General features: G+C 30.2%; 1 protein-coding gene across 9 annotated transcripts in view; it reads left to right on the forward strand.

Moving 5' to 3' along the window:
• Rbcn-3B (WD repeat-containing protein Rbcn-3B) overlaps positions 1-13508 on the forward strand; it is a 409024-nt gene that overhangs the window by 271583 nt on the left and 123933 nt on the right. The gene's annotated exons all lie outside the window — the stretch shown is intronic.

Here is a 13508-nt window from a genome sequence, read left to right on the forward strand (position 1 = left end):
TAAATAATCCAGATAATATTAAAAGTTAAATTAGTGCTCGGTTTAATGTAACGTGTTCGACAAAATCAATTATAAGAATGTTTTTCTTTATTATTATTTTCTCTGCCTTCTTTAGTTTTCTGTATTTAGAAAAATACCAGAATCTCGGTTTTAAAGTTTAGTTTATTTATTTTCTTTTTACTCGTATTATTTTTGTAATTAGTAGTTAAGTGATTTTATATGTTAATAATTTTAAATTGAAAACCGTAATAAAGTTTCGCTTAGATATCAGATACTTCAGTTTTAACGGATCATTTTTTTAAATTAAAAATTATTTCAAGTCGAATAAGATAATGAAGTACGTATTTATCAGTTTTATTTATTGAAATAATATACAGACAGTTATTGCGTGGAAGACAGGAGGAGTTTAATATAATTTATGTAATTGTAATATATGCTTTACATTTTATGATGACAGATATTTTATCAATTTATTATTAAATTGTTTGTATTTCCTTATAAGAATTTTAAAATCCGGTTTTCAATAATTTAAAACGGATTTTTTTTATGGAACGTTTTTAAGTTGTCAGAAAACCGGTCGAAGTTAATTTTTTTCATTTATTATTTTTACTTTAATTAATGTATTTTTAATTAATATTATCACAAACTCAGTCTATACCTAAATGGTATGATGAATGTTTTCGGTTTCTTTTTTTAATTTTATACTCCCCTCTGAGTTGTTGAATGTTGCTTTTCGTTTTATTTGTTATTTGTTGCATATTAAGAAATTATCATATATGAATTATTACTATTGCGATAAATTAACTAAGGGTAGCATTGTTTCGGTGGTTGTTGGGTAGATTTGCTCTTTTTTTACATGTCGACCTTCAAATGTCAAGGTCACATACACTGAGATAATTAAGAAAAGTTTTTTTTTCTATTACTACTTCGTAATGATAAATATAAAACAATTATTCCTTTAATCTATCGGGAGTGAATTTTAGTTATTGGTGATGAATGAAAATAGATAAAAGAATGATACATAGATATACAGGAATCCCACGAAGAAACGGAGAGCTTTCAGGACATTATCTCCTCGTGAAAATTATGAAAAACGTTTATAGGTCCAGACCTATGTTTACATGAACTTTTGAAACAAAACGTTTTGTTTTACGGCTAGCGAAAAATTTAGCCCGGATTTCAGCTCTTCTAATAAGAAAAAGCCCTAATGTAATCTTTGAGACCCAAATTAAGGAATAAAGTTGGTGGTTTTTTATATAATTTGAGTTGGGAAATAGAAAACTGGTCCCAGAACTGTAAATCCAGTAGTTTTTTTTTATATCTGACATAAAACACAAAATTCGTTGTCGAATAACAGTTTTTTTTTTTTTTAGGTTTGTAGTCGGTAACTTTGTTAAATGACTAATAAATGCGAAAGATTTAGTAACAAAACTTGTAGAGAATTTAATTCTGACAAAATTAATGTAAATGCGACCAATAGTAAATAAAAGCGTTTAAAAATCCTTTTTATTAAAGGTAAACATACGAAAAATAGACAGAAGATCTTCTGTCTATTTTTGCCCTCTTCTTTATAAAGTTCTTATTCTTTCTGTACTTTATAAACATTATTCTTCATATAGCAAAATAAAATTCATTAAATAATAAATAGTTAACAGAATAACAAACTTTAGAAACATTAATTGTTTGAAATTCCCTCCTTCAGAATGTACTCGGCACTCTGCCCGACCTAAAATATTTCCGGTGCTTTCCATATTTTCTCAGGATCGTTACGTATAAATTCAATATCATTTCGTATTTTAATGAATAACTCTTCCTTAGTATTAACTTTTTGTTGGTGTACTATGGTTTTCATATGGCCCCAAATGAAATAATCTAATGGCGTTAAAGTCAGGTGATGGTAGTGGCCAATCGATTGGTCGACCACCTCCAATCCAGTTTAAGAAATTAGCATTCAAGTGATTTCTAGCTACTAAAGAAAAATGTGGCGTTGAACCATCGTGCTAGAAAATCATTTGTAATCTAGTTTGTAAAGGTACATCCTCCAAAAAAGCCGGAAAATTATTTTTCCAGAAATGAACATTTGCATCTCCCGTATTGTTTTCATTGAAAACAAATGGTCCCAGAATTTTGTCATAAATAATGCCACATCAAACATTAATGCAAAATCTATGTTAGAAACTAGTTTCATCTGTACCATGTGGATTGTCTTCGCTCCATAAATTACTATTTTTAGAATTGAAGACTCCGTTTTTCATAAAAGTGACTTCATCAGTAAATAAAATTGAAATTTACCTTAACAGCGTTGTCTAGAATCCAGTGATAGAAGTTTAACCGCTAGGGATAATCTGTTGGCCACAAATTCTGAAACTTCTGTAGGCGGAAAGAATAAAGATTTTCTTTCCTTCGGTTGCACCGCATGAAATTCGGCTTGTACTAGTGCCTTGGCTACGCTGAATATGCTGAATCATACGTTTTCATTATTAACACGATGATTTACTTTGCGTTCAACAGAAAACAAGGACGTTGCAAATGACTTTTCCGTTCGTAAATGCAGATACACCGAAGAATGTTTATTAGGTACAGAAAGATTAATACGATTTTATTTTATTTTATTTTTTCTGTCTATTTTTCATCTGTTTTGCTTCAACAAAAAACCGATTTCAAAAATTATTATTTACTTTTTTAGGTTATATTTATTACTTTTGTCCGAATTAAATTCTCTACAAGTTTTGTAGCTAAATCTTCCGCATTTGTTAGTCATTTAACAAATTTATTGTACTACAAACTTAAAAACCCTTGTTTTCGACACAGAATTTTGTGTTTTACGTCGGATATCTTAAAAACTACTGGAGTTACCCAGAAATTACAGTAGGACTTCTTTTTATTAGAAGAGCTGAAAAACGGGGAAATCTTTCGGTAGTCGTAACTCAAAAACAAAGCTATTCCAGACCTATGTTTATATGAACATTTTTCATTATTTTCGCCAGTAGAACATGTCCTGAGAGTTTCTTCGTGGGACACGCAGTATAATGAATATAAAATTAGTTCACTGTTTTTATTTTTATTTTAGATTGGGTAAAATCTTTTGACAACTATTACAGTTTAGAATAAAAGGGAAAGTTATTATTATCGATAAGAAGTGACGCCCCTTCCCGGATATTTTTGCAGTTTTCTGTCCTGAAGTTCTATTATGAGAAAACTCGTGCAACAAAATTATGTGCTGACATTTGTTTTTATTAACGTTTACTTAGAACCTTTTAAATAAATATTATGAATATAAAATTTGGTGGAGTGACTGAGTATATCAGGAGGATTGAATTGTATTGTCGTTTTTAACAAATAAGTGATTGAGAACCGCTGTGAGCCTGCTATTTTTTTTAAGGAATTGAAGTTTTTGAAAATTTGAATCGTCGGTGTTTGTTTAAGACTTGAAAAAAGAGAGGTTCTCAGTTTGATCTGTATACTAAATGTAAATGTTTCCTAATATCTTACTTTTCATCACATGGACTGTGGTAGATTTTAGAGCGAGGTTGGACTGTATGTTTACAGGTGATGAATAAAGACAACGCCTTGTTGCTTGTTGAATAATGGTTTAACGAATTGTCTTGACAGTTAATGAAATGAATTGTCGTAACGTATAACTTGACATATAAAAATAAAAAAATATAAAACATTAAAGCTAACGTTCATCCGAACAAAGAATGGAGTCCATCCGGACTAAGAGTATGACGCGACCGCCCTGGATCAGATTCGAGCGCCCACTATGAGTAACTATGTATTAACTATGAGTAACACTGATTGTCCATCCTGACGAAATGAAAAATGCGCCCGCTCTGCACGGGATTGTAACGTAGAATGGTAGTACCAGCTTAACTTCCGGTTAGCGCTAGCACCCACTAGATTGCAGCACCGGACGGCTGGACGTGGAACGGAACAGACTGATATCGGTTTTTTTGTCGGTTCGTTGAAGGTTTTTCAGATAAAATAAGTAAATTTTAAACTTTTTAATATATAGAGTATTCTTACAAAAATTGAAAGAATTTAGTTAGATGGAAAACTTTGAGTTGTGAATAATGGAGATTTCCGTCTTCTAGGTAGGCTTAGCGCATTACTTGTCTTCTATGTATTTTGCCTGCATTAATTTTCTTATTTTATACCAAGATACATGTTTATTTTACTATTATTGTTGCTAACATTTCTTTTTCATATAAGCTACATCTTTTAGGTAGATTTCATAAGAAGCTACCTATTGTAATGAGACCATGATTCGACTTCTGGAAAATTTCGACTTATCTTCGCATTTCACATCCCCCAGACCCCAAAACCATCGTCAGCTCAAACGTTTATATAAACATTTACATATATATATATATATATATATTTCATTTTCTTGTGTACACAATAACTGCCGTAATTTTGTGCCAATCACTTTCAAATTGTTGCTTAAAAATAACTCGTTTCAAAATCTCGGTAGAGTTCGTTAACGACCAAAATTGGATCATGGAGATGGAAATAGTGGCTTTTTCGAAAAAACAAAATATCGCCATAACTTTCTTATTAAGTGAAATATCGAATTCGTTTAAAGTTCCTACTATTCTTTGAATAACAGCCTAAAACTTACGTAAGTAAAGTTTTCTGATTTCACCAATCATTGGCCCAGGGATTGGAAAAAATTGGGATTTTGAAGACAAAAAAAATCATACCTCTCTTAACAGGCACAGTATCGAATCGGTTTAAAGTGGTCGTTAGTCCTCCAAACACTACCTAAACTTTTGTCTGATACAATTTTTGATATGACCAACCCTTACGGCAAGGGATGACCAAAACAAAAAATATATATTGCTATAACTTCCTTACAGTATTCTTTGGATAAGGGCCTAAAACTTATCTAAGTAAAGTTTTTATATCACTAACCATTGGCCCAGGGGGTGGAAAATGGGGTTTCGAAGACAGAAAAAAATCATACCTCTCTTAACAGGCACAGTATCGAATCGGTTGAAAGTGGTCGTTAGTCCTCTAAACATTACCTCTAAACTTTGCCTGAAACAATTTTTGATATGATCAACCCTTACGGCAAGGGATGACCAAAATGTTGGTGGAATTGTAAGAAGATGTGGCTTTTCGTATGCTAAACATGTGAAACTTTTTTCACATGCCGTCATTGTCATATTAAGTAAGTTTGAAGTTTTTCTTAACTTTAAGGTGGAAATCTTTTTTATCCAGTGCTTAGCACCGGTGAGATATACCTCCGCCTTCCGGCGTATCGAAAGGGATTTTTTTAGATTGAAACTAATAACTTTTTAATGTACTTAAAAAAATCACGTGAAACTGAGTTCAAAGATGTTTAATTGTTTAAACATTTTACTTCAAGTGTGCGCCAAATAGAGTATTAAGTTACTATAATAGACTATTAATAGAGGTTAATAGAGTATTAGGTTGTTGATAGTTATCTGTTTTCCATTTGGGGTTTCCTTAAAATATTCGAGATTTAAATAAGAATGGAAAAAGATATTTTTTAATTAACAAGGAAATTATTATTTTGTTAATAACAGCACTGAAAAATTCTTTATACGACTTGTGTAATATTCTTCAATCTGGGTTTGGTTATTCAAGCAGACCAGTATGCGCGATTGCGTCAAAGCAAATTATTAAAGAAGAAATTTACTTAGTTTATATTTATTGATCTTAAGATAAAGATCAATGTTACCGGACCCCATTAACCTATATATATTATGTTACTTTTGCCTTTAGAAAGACTGAACCTGTTCTCAGACGGCTCTTTACTATATGAGAAAGAAATCTATAGTAACTTATATTTAAGTCGATCAAGGCAAATCGGTAATCAATAATATACTGTTTCCATCCCCCGTTAAAGATACTCAGACCTCCCAAAAGGATACGGTCAGGAAGAATGCCCGTACCTGGAGGGACATCAGAAGTCTCCTTTGATGTTTTGTATTTTTTCCGTCCTTCGTCGGTTAGATTATTTTTCTTTCCTTATCTTCCCTGTTCGTATTGTTTGGACTTTGACCGGATTACTGCTTATAGATTTATTCACTAATCTTGTTTCTTATCGGTAAAAAAAGCTGAACTTGGAGCTCAGAAACACATCGGATATATCTGGGCCTCCTGTTAAGTATAAAAAATGTTATTTTCACAAATGAATTTGTGTGTTTAGTTTAGATTTAACTATTATTATTTTCTCTAAATTAACTATCAAGTCGGAAGAATTATTTTCAGCTCTTATAAGAATAGAGATATTATAACATCTTAACTAAAAAAAAATGTATAAATAAAAGTAAAAGATAAGATCATTTTTTCTGTTTCAATTATATAGGGAGATATTAAAGAATATAAACGGCCTGTATTTCAAAACTGAGGGATATTAAGAGGTAGAAACTAGTAAGGATCTACACGGTGTGTTTGGGATTTTTATTCGCCATCTTGGATCAGTCATATTGAATCAAATTTTTTTTCATTAAATATGAAGGTGGACATGTGATAGATGAGCCTTACAACTTGTTGAGCCTTACACCAACTGGGAGAACACTGTACACGGATGACTGGTGTACCAGTGTTTATTTAGCTGAAAGCCTACTAAATACGGAGACACATTTGGTCGATACAGTTTAACCAATAAAGAAAATTAAATCCACCTCACGTTGTTAGTACCAAATTAAAACGTGGGGAAGTGATTGTTTTTTGTTTTTTTTTTTGACGAACAATGTCGTTGTCTTAGTGGATAGATAAAAGAGACGTTTTAGTCCTTTCAACGAAGCATACTGATCAAATGATCAGCCATAAAATTAAAAGTAATAAAGTTCTGAAGCCTCGAACTGCCATGTTATATATCGTATTATAATGAAGGTAAGTCATTCGTTGATTTAATTGATCGGATGAGATCTTATAGTACTCCGTTAAGGAGAAGTCTTAAATTGTATAGGAAAGTTTTATTTAATTTGCTACTCACCACAGCTATCATTAATGGATTAAGCATTTATAAAACTGTAACTGGAAAGAAAATAATTATAACAGACTTCAAGGAACAGCAAGCTAGTTGAAACACTATTTTATAAAAACTATATGCAAATGCAAACTATTGTTCCCAAAGACCACACTATGATTAAAACTTCAAAACCGGCTGGGTGTAAACTATGCTACAAAATATGTAGCTTCATATACAAAATATATAGGCAATACGCACAAAGAAAAATCAACCAAGTCAAAATGAATTGCAGTGGCTGTAAAGTTCAACATGTGTTCTGCTTTTTTGAAAAACGTATTTCCAAACTTTAGTAAAAAAGCCAACAATATCTTTTACAACTTAAGTTTTTTTTTTTATTAGAGCTATTTATTTATTAATTTTTTTTAAATTTATTTATTTATTTTTTTTAGCGTAATAGTTAGGGTTAAATATTGATTAAATAAGTGGCAATTATTAATATAGTGAAGTAGTGTGAGGAAGTGAAGTTTCTAATAGTTATTTACATAATGAATAATCATCATCAGATTTCTGTTAACATAAAAAATGCAGTAAGTTATTTTAAGTATAAATACTTTTCTATAATGTACTTTTAAACATTTTTTTGTCATTGCTTTTAGTATACCTTTTTTCATAATGAAATGATTTGTAATACATACATGTCACAACTTATGATGTATGTTCCATCGTATGAAAGATATTATCTCTCACTTTTTTCTGATAAAATTCATTTATTACACCGTGAAACCAAATTTCATGCTGTATATTATACATAATATAAAAATACATTAATTGGTGAATTTAATGAAAGAAATATATAGGTAACAAAAATGACGGTCAGGCTAAAATTCACCTTAGCAGTTTAGGTTGGCATAGTGAGAGATAATTATATCTCTCATGACCCTGTTAATTGTTCACCAAATTGACGGAAATATTTTCAGAATTCTGCACAAAATCATTGTATCGAGCTATTGTAGTTTTTAACTATAAATTATTGTGTTAAATATAAGAATTGTAATTTATATAACTTGATTTATAAAGTAGGATTACTTACAAAAGCACTTAAATTTTAAATAAGCTGTTTGAAGCAGAATCCTACTTCTTGTTTGATAATCTTTATTTATAGCTATCTTCATTAACATTTTACTGTTCAAATTAAATTCTATAAAATATAATTTTTTTTCTGAGATTACTTTAATACCGTTCCCTTAGAATAAAGTTCCGACTTTTTTTACTCTAGTAATGAAAGCGATGCTGTAATTGTTAATAGTTTTAAAAAATTACACCGATTTCTCGATAGTTCTGTTTAATTAAATCTTTTCTTGGTAATATTTTAAGGATTTTTATTGTTAATTTGGTTATTTTAAACTCCTAATTACTTGTGAATTTGTGTTAAATATTTTCTCGAATAGAATAATAATCCTAAATTAATTTAAAAAAGCGGACAACATAGTTAAAGCGTTTTCCCGCCACGCGGCTTTTTTTATGCACGGCTTACACAGACAAAATTTAATTTAATATATTTATCATTTTGTTTAAATGTAATGTTTTTTCGTTTATTTAATTTGATGGCTTTTGTAATAAATAAAAACCAAAAATTGTTAAATAATTTTAATTTATGACAAGTTGAAAAAATACTTTTATATAAAAAATATGAAATAGATTTAAAACGGTAGTCAACAGACTTTCTTTACTGTGTTGTTTGTCCCATATTAGTCCGCACAGTGAAGGTATAGAAATTTTATATAGTCAAATTTGTAAATTTTCTTTTAGTATTTTATTTTTTTATCAGTTTGTATATAAAAAATGGTAAAATATAGACTACTAGCGCTCCCGTCGTGGCCTCCAGGTGCACGGGCCAATAGTGCTCCTTGCGGTGAGTGGGGGTACTAATGAGGCACTAAACACACTTAACCACTAATTTAGTTACAGAATTTTTTTGGGATGGGGGTGCGATTTAGCAAAATGTTTTTTTGAAAATATTATTTTTTAGCCGTTAACAAATGTACCTAAAAAATAAGACCTTAATTAGGCGGAATTAAGGCTCGAGATACTGAGGGTGATCTTGCTCTACAGCCTCATCCCCTTGAATTTTTAAGTTGAAAGTTTAATGGCGTCAATGCCCCATATATAGAAGAAATAATCTGACCAAGTTTGGTCAAAATTGGTCGAGTAGTTCTGGAGGTATAAGGTGATTTAGGGTGTGACTCCTATCACCGAACACACATGCGGACATGCGGAAAATTTCCATCCGGTTTTTTGGGTTCGTCAAGTTTCAAAACGTAAAGATCCGATGAAAACCGTATATACTCAAATTGGACTGATTACAATTACAATACTTTCCCTTCTAAAGCTATAGCGCTAGGCGGAAAAGTAAATATTTGATCTGGTTTCTTTGGTGTTAGACAAATTCTTTTTTTCTTTATTGTTAAATATTCTAATGAATAATTAATCAAAAGGAAAGGAATGGTAATCTATCTTCTTTCGTTTACCTTTGTAAATAAGAACCCAAAAAGTATATGATTGATTTTTAAGTTGAAAAAATTCTCGAATCTGTTCAGTTTTTATTTTTATGCGTTCCTCAATAAAAGTAAAACTTTTTAGAACTATTCCTTTATAATTTAAAAGAAAAAAGTTCGCCAAAAGAGAAATTTAGGCATAAGATTTAGGTATCCTAACAAAAGATGTTGGTTTAACTCCGTCACCGATTTCATTTTCGACAATATCATATTTTTCTTCTACTGTGACGTTTCCCCAAAACATTCTTTCATAATGATTATAACTGAAAAATTTGTGCGATAAAAATACAGTGCTGTCTCTGTAGTCCAGTCCCCGATTAGTACATACGTCGTGTAGTCCGGCACTGCTACACTCTCACAGCAGCCTCGCCATACGATTTGCGCTAGAATTTTACATCGATCTTTCTATCTTGTTGAAGGGTACTCTCATACACTAAGGTTACGTTATGGAAATCATTTTGATCAATACATTCATGATTTCTGAAAATTAAAATTTAGAATATACCAGTTTACGATTAAATAAACTTAAACTAAGGTTGTTGGTCTTACTCCTTCACCGATTTAATTTTCGCTAGAATCATGTTTCTCTTCTACTGCGACGTTTCCCCAAAACATTTTTTCGTGTTAATTATAACTGAAAAATATGTGCAAGAAACGAATATTTTTAGTTACTATCAACTTAATCCGTTATAAGGATGGACACAAAAGCAACTGGTGAAATAGACCGTGCTTATACCGTTCACGCAATTAGAGTAGCTTCAAGGGCTATTAGGAACTAGGTCGCTTAAACCGTTTCAAGGTACTGTTGTCCTTCGAGGCACGGACGTTCGGTCTCATGATTTAGGGCGACCGAATGGGGTGGTGGCGGGAGAAATGCCTGATTATTAATCCCTTACAAGTGTATTTCATGTAATGCTGAGAATTACCTATAACCTTCGTATAACGGTTCTTGTTACATTAAACAGGTTTCATTTAAATTAATAAAATAACTGTTATTTTCATCGGATCATTGAAACTTTCAATGTTTCATCATTGACAAACAATCATTGAAAAGTCAGCGTTTGTTTGAAGAAATATGGTCACGACTTGCAGAAGTCGCAGGAGAAGTGAGCTGAAACTCATTTTCACCTGACATAAACATATAATGGATTATGTTTTCATCACCATCCAGACGCTGCAATACTTCTTGACAAAAATTCATGCGAGCTACCAAATTGGCATTTTTTAATTCCTGAACAGTTTGAATTTTATAGGATAGAAAATCGACGGTTCATTGAAATGATAATGTTTGTTTAATCGCAGAACGTTTTGGAGTACGCGTTACGACAGTTTGAACTCTTGTCAATGTTTTCTTGCGTTCTAACACGTTTTGCTGAGCCTTTATGTTTCAGATTTAATGTGGGCCGTTTTCCTCAAACGTTTAATCCTTAAGTTAATCGCATAAATAGATTGTACTCTTCCATGACGCAAAAATCGAACCGATTGTGAAATAACCTTTGGTATACTTGTCGCGGAGTCACTATTTTTATAAAAAATTTAACATAGAAAATATGATGTGTACCTGACCACAGCTCCGTGTTTAGTAAATGGCATTAAATGACTGACAATATATCATGAAGTTCAGCAGCCTCACCCAAACGTCAAATGAATTACAAAGTTTTAAATTTTCCCCTTTCAATGGCCTACACTTTAAGATTAAAAAATTAAAAAAGGGATTAAAAATATTAAAATAAAATAACCACGCGATTGGTCTAGTGATAAAACTCGTCATTGTAAATCAGCTGTTTTCGAAGTCGAGAGTTCTAAGGTTCAAATCGTAATAAAATAATTGCTTTTATTCGTATTTGAATAGTAGATGATGGATACCGATCATCAGCGAATTCTTTGGTGGTAGGGTTTCATTTAAGTATCAGGCATGGTCGGCCTGAGTCTCCAAGACTACACTTTTACCGGTACATTCACACAGATATTGATGAGTAGCTAATGACTTTAATTGTTGATGCGACTATAAATAAAAAATATTTAAAAAAAATAATAAATAAAACGTATAAAATATGAATGTCAGCGCTTTATTATGGCATTATTTACATAATAATAACATTGTATTTTTTATATTGTTTTCATGTTTTTTATTGATTAAAAAATTTGATTTTTTATTGTCAGAAATAATCCTTCACCGAAGTTACCCGGAAGACCTTAGAACCGTGAGAATTTTCTCTATAAAATAAAAACATTCATATAAGTTGAATTGAGAACTTCCCTCTTTTTTTAAGGCTTTTAAAAATTACTACACTTTATTAACCTTCAGCTGAGGTAAATAATTTTTTTTAATTTTCATCAAACTCTAAAATCCTAAATCAATTAAATTGGAGTTTGCCGATATTAGACCATTTCTTGGATTATAACTGGTAAAAAATATTTGTACTTTAAAAAGTGTTATCTTCATAATTGGATAAGAGTTTAATTTTAATACAGATAGGCTTAGAATATTTTTAGTAATATAAAGAAGACAAACGACTTTCTATTTGTCTTTTCAAAGTGCAAAGTTAAAAATATGCAGCGAGCCTGTGATGTTAATGCGTTATGAACTTTCAAGGTCATAATTTTTTAATATTGGTTTGTTTTTTAATGCTATCTGAAAATGTGTTTTGTTAATTAATTGCTTAATATTACAGCTGCGTACATTATTGTAAATAATATGTTATTATGATCGAAGATATTTTATACGTCGTGTTATGAATATAAATCAATTAAGAATTGCATTTTAATCGATAGGTTGATGGTTATAGATTAAAAATAATACGTTGTTGATTTGTTATTATTTAATTGTATATTATTTTCTGATACTTAATTTAGCGTAATAGGTTGGTTATCCGCTAGTTGCACCGATGGAAAAATATTTTGTCTCATCATATTTCAACGGAAACGTTTTACGCGTTATTTTTATAGTTATATTTTTTAATGCTTTATTATACTAACTTTATAAACCTTGGATTTGTTTAAAATTAAAAAATGAACCTTCTGAACCCGGAATTTGACATCGGTTTATATTGTCAAATATAATTCATTAAAAAAAACTACTTATCTTAATTTATGAGAGTGACGGGAAGTATGTATATAATTAACAGCTAAATTCAAATAAAATTAGTTTAAAAAAATGACTATTATTAAATCCAAATTCAAAATATTAATCAAAATTAAAAATCCAAAAACAACAGTTATTGTAATCCGTTATAGCATTTAAATAATTGCATCTTCGCCTAACATAAATCTAAAAAAGAAAAGGAAAATAAAATTTTCACTATATTCAACGACAGCGATATACAAGAAATTAAAGGTACAATATAAATATAAAGGTACAATCGTGGACTGTCATTTTAAATTGCAGGTTTTTTTTGGATAGCCTATATGTATCGTTTTATAGTGTTATTGTTACGCCGTTCGGTTGCGCAGTATACAAATTCTGTACTGATTGAGTGTGAAATGTAAATACGTGTATTTTAAAATGTAATTAAGTGTAAAATTTAAACGTCCAAGTGTAAAAAAAAGTTAACCGATTACTCCAGCAGTTTTTAAGTAAATTCTGTTAGAAAAATTTGTTTTTGCAACTACTCAAGATGTAGCCATATAATTTTTAGTATACATCAAAATAATAACTTTTTATTTACTATATTTTTAATAAATGTTTTATTAATCTTTAAAATATCTATATTTTTTTAAATCTTTGTAAATTATTTTCAAACCGTTGTTTTTCGTGTTTTTTTTGTTTTTTTTTTATAAACAGAAAAATCCATTTTACACAAATAAATAGGTTTAAAGTTTACGCAAGTAAAAAAAAGTTTTTTAAGTAATGTTTAAAAATCTATTATAAGTCTGAAAGTCTGTTGTAATAAATACTGTACTGAATACTGTAAAAGAATAATACGATATTTTTATTTCTTTTTTAAGTATCATCTGAAGTAGTGTTCTCAAAAAAGTTCTATAAAATTTTAAATCATAACTATAAA

Source organism: Lycorma delicatula, chromosome 2 (assembly GCF_047948215.1).
Source record: "Lycorma delicatula isolate Av1 chromosome 2, ASM4794821v1, whole genome shotgun sequence".
In the NCBI taxonomy this organism is placed as follows: domain Eukaryota; kingdom Metazoa; phylum Arthropoda; class Insecta; order Hemiptera; family Fulgoridae; genus Lycorma; species Lycorma delicatula.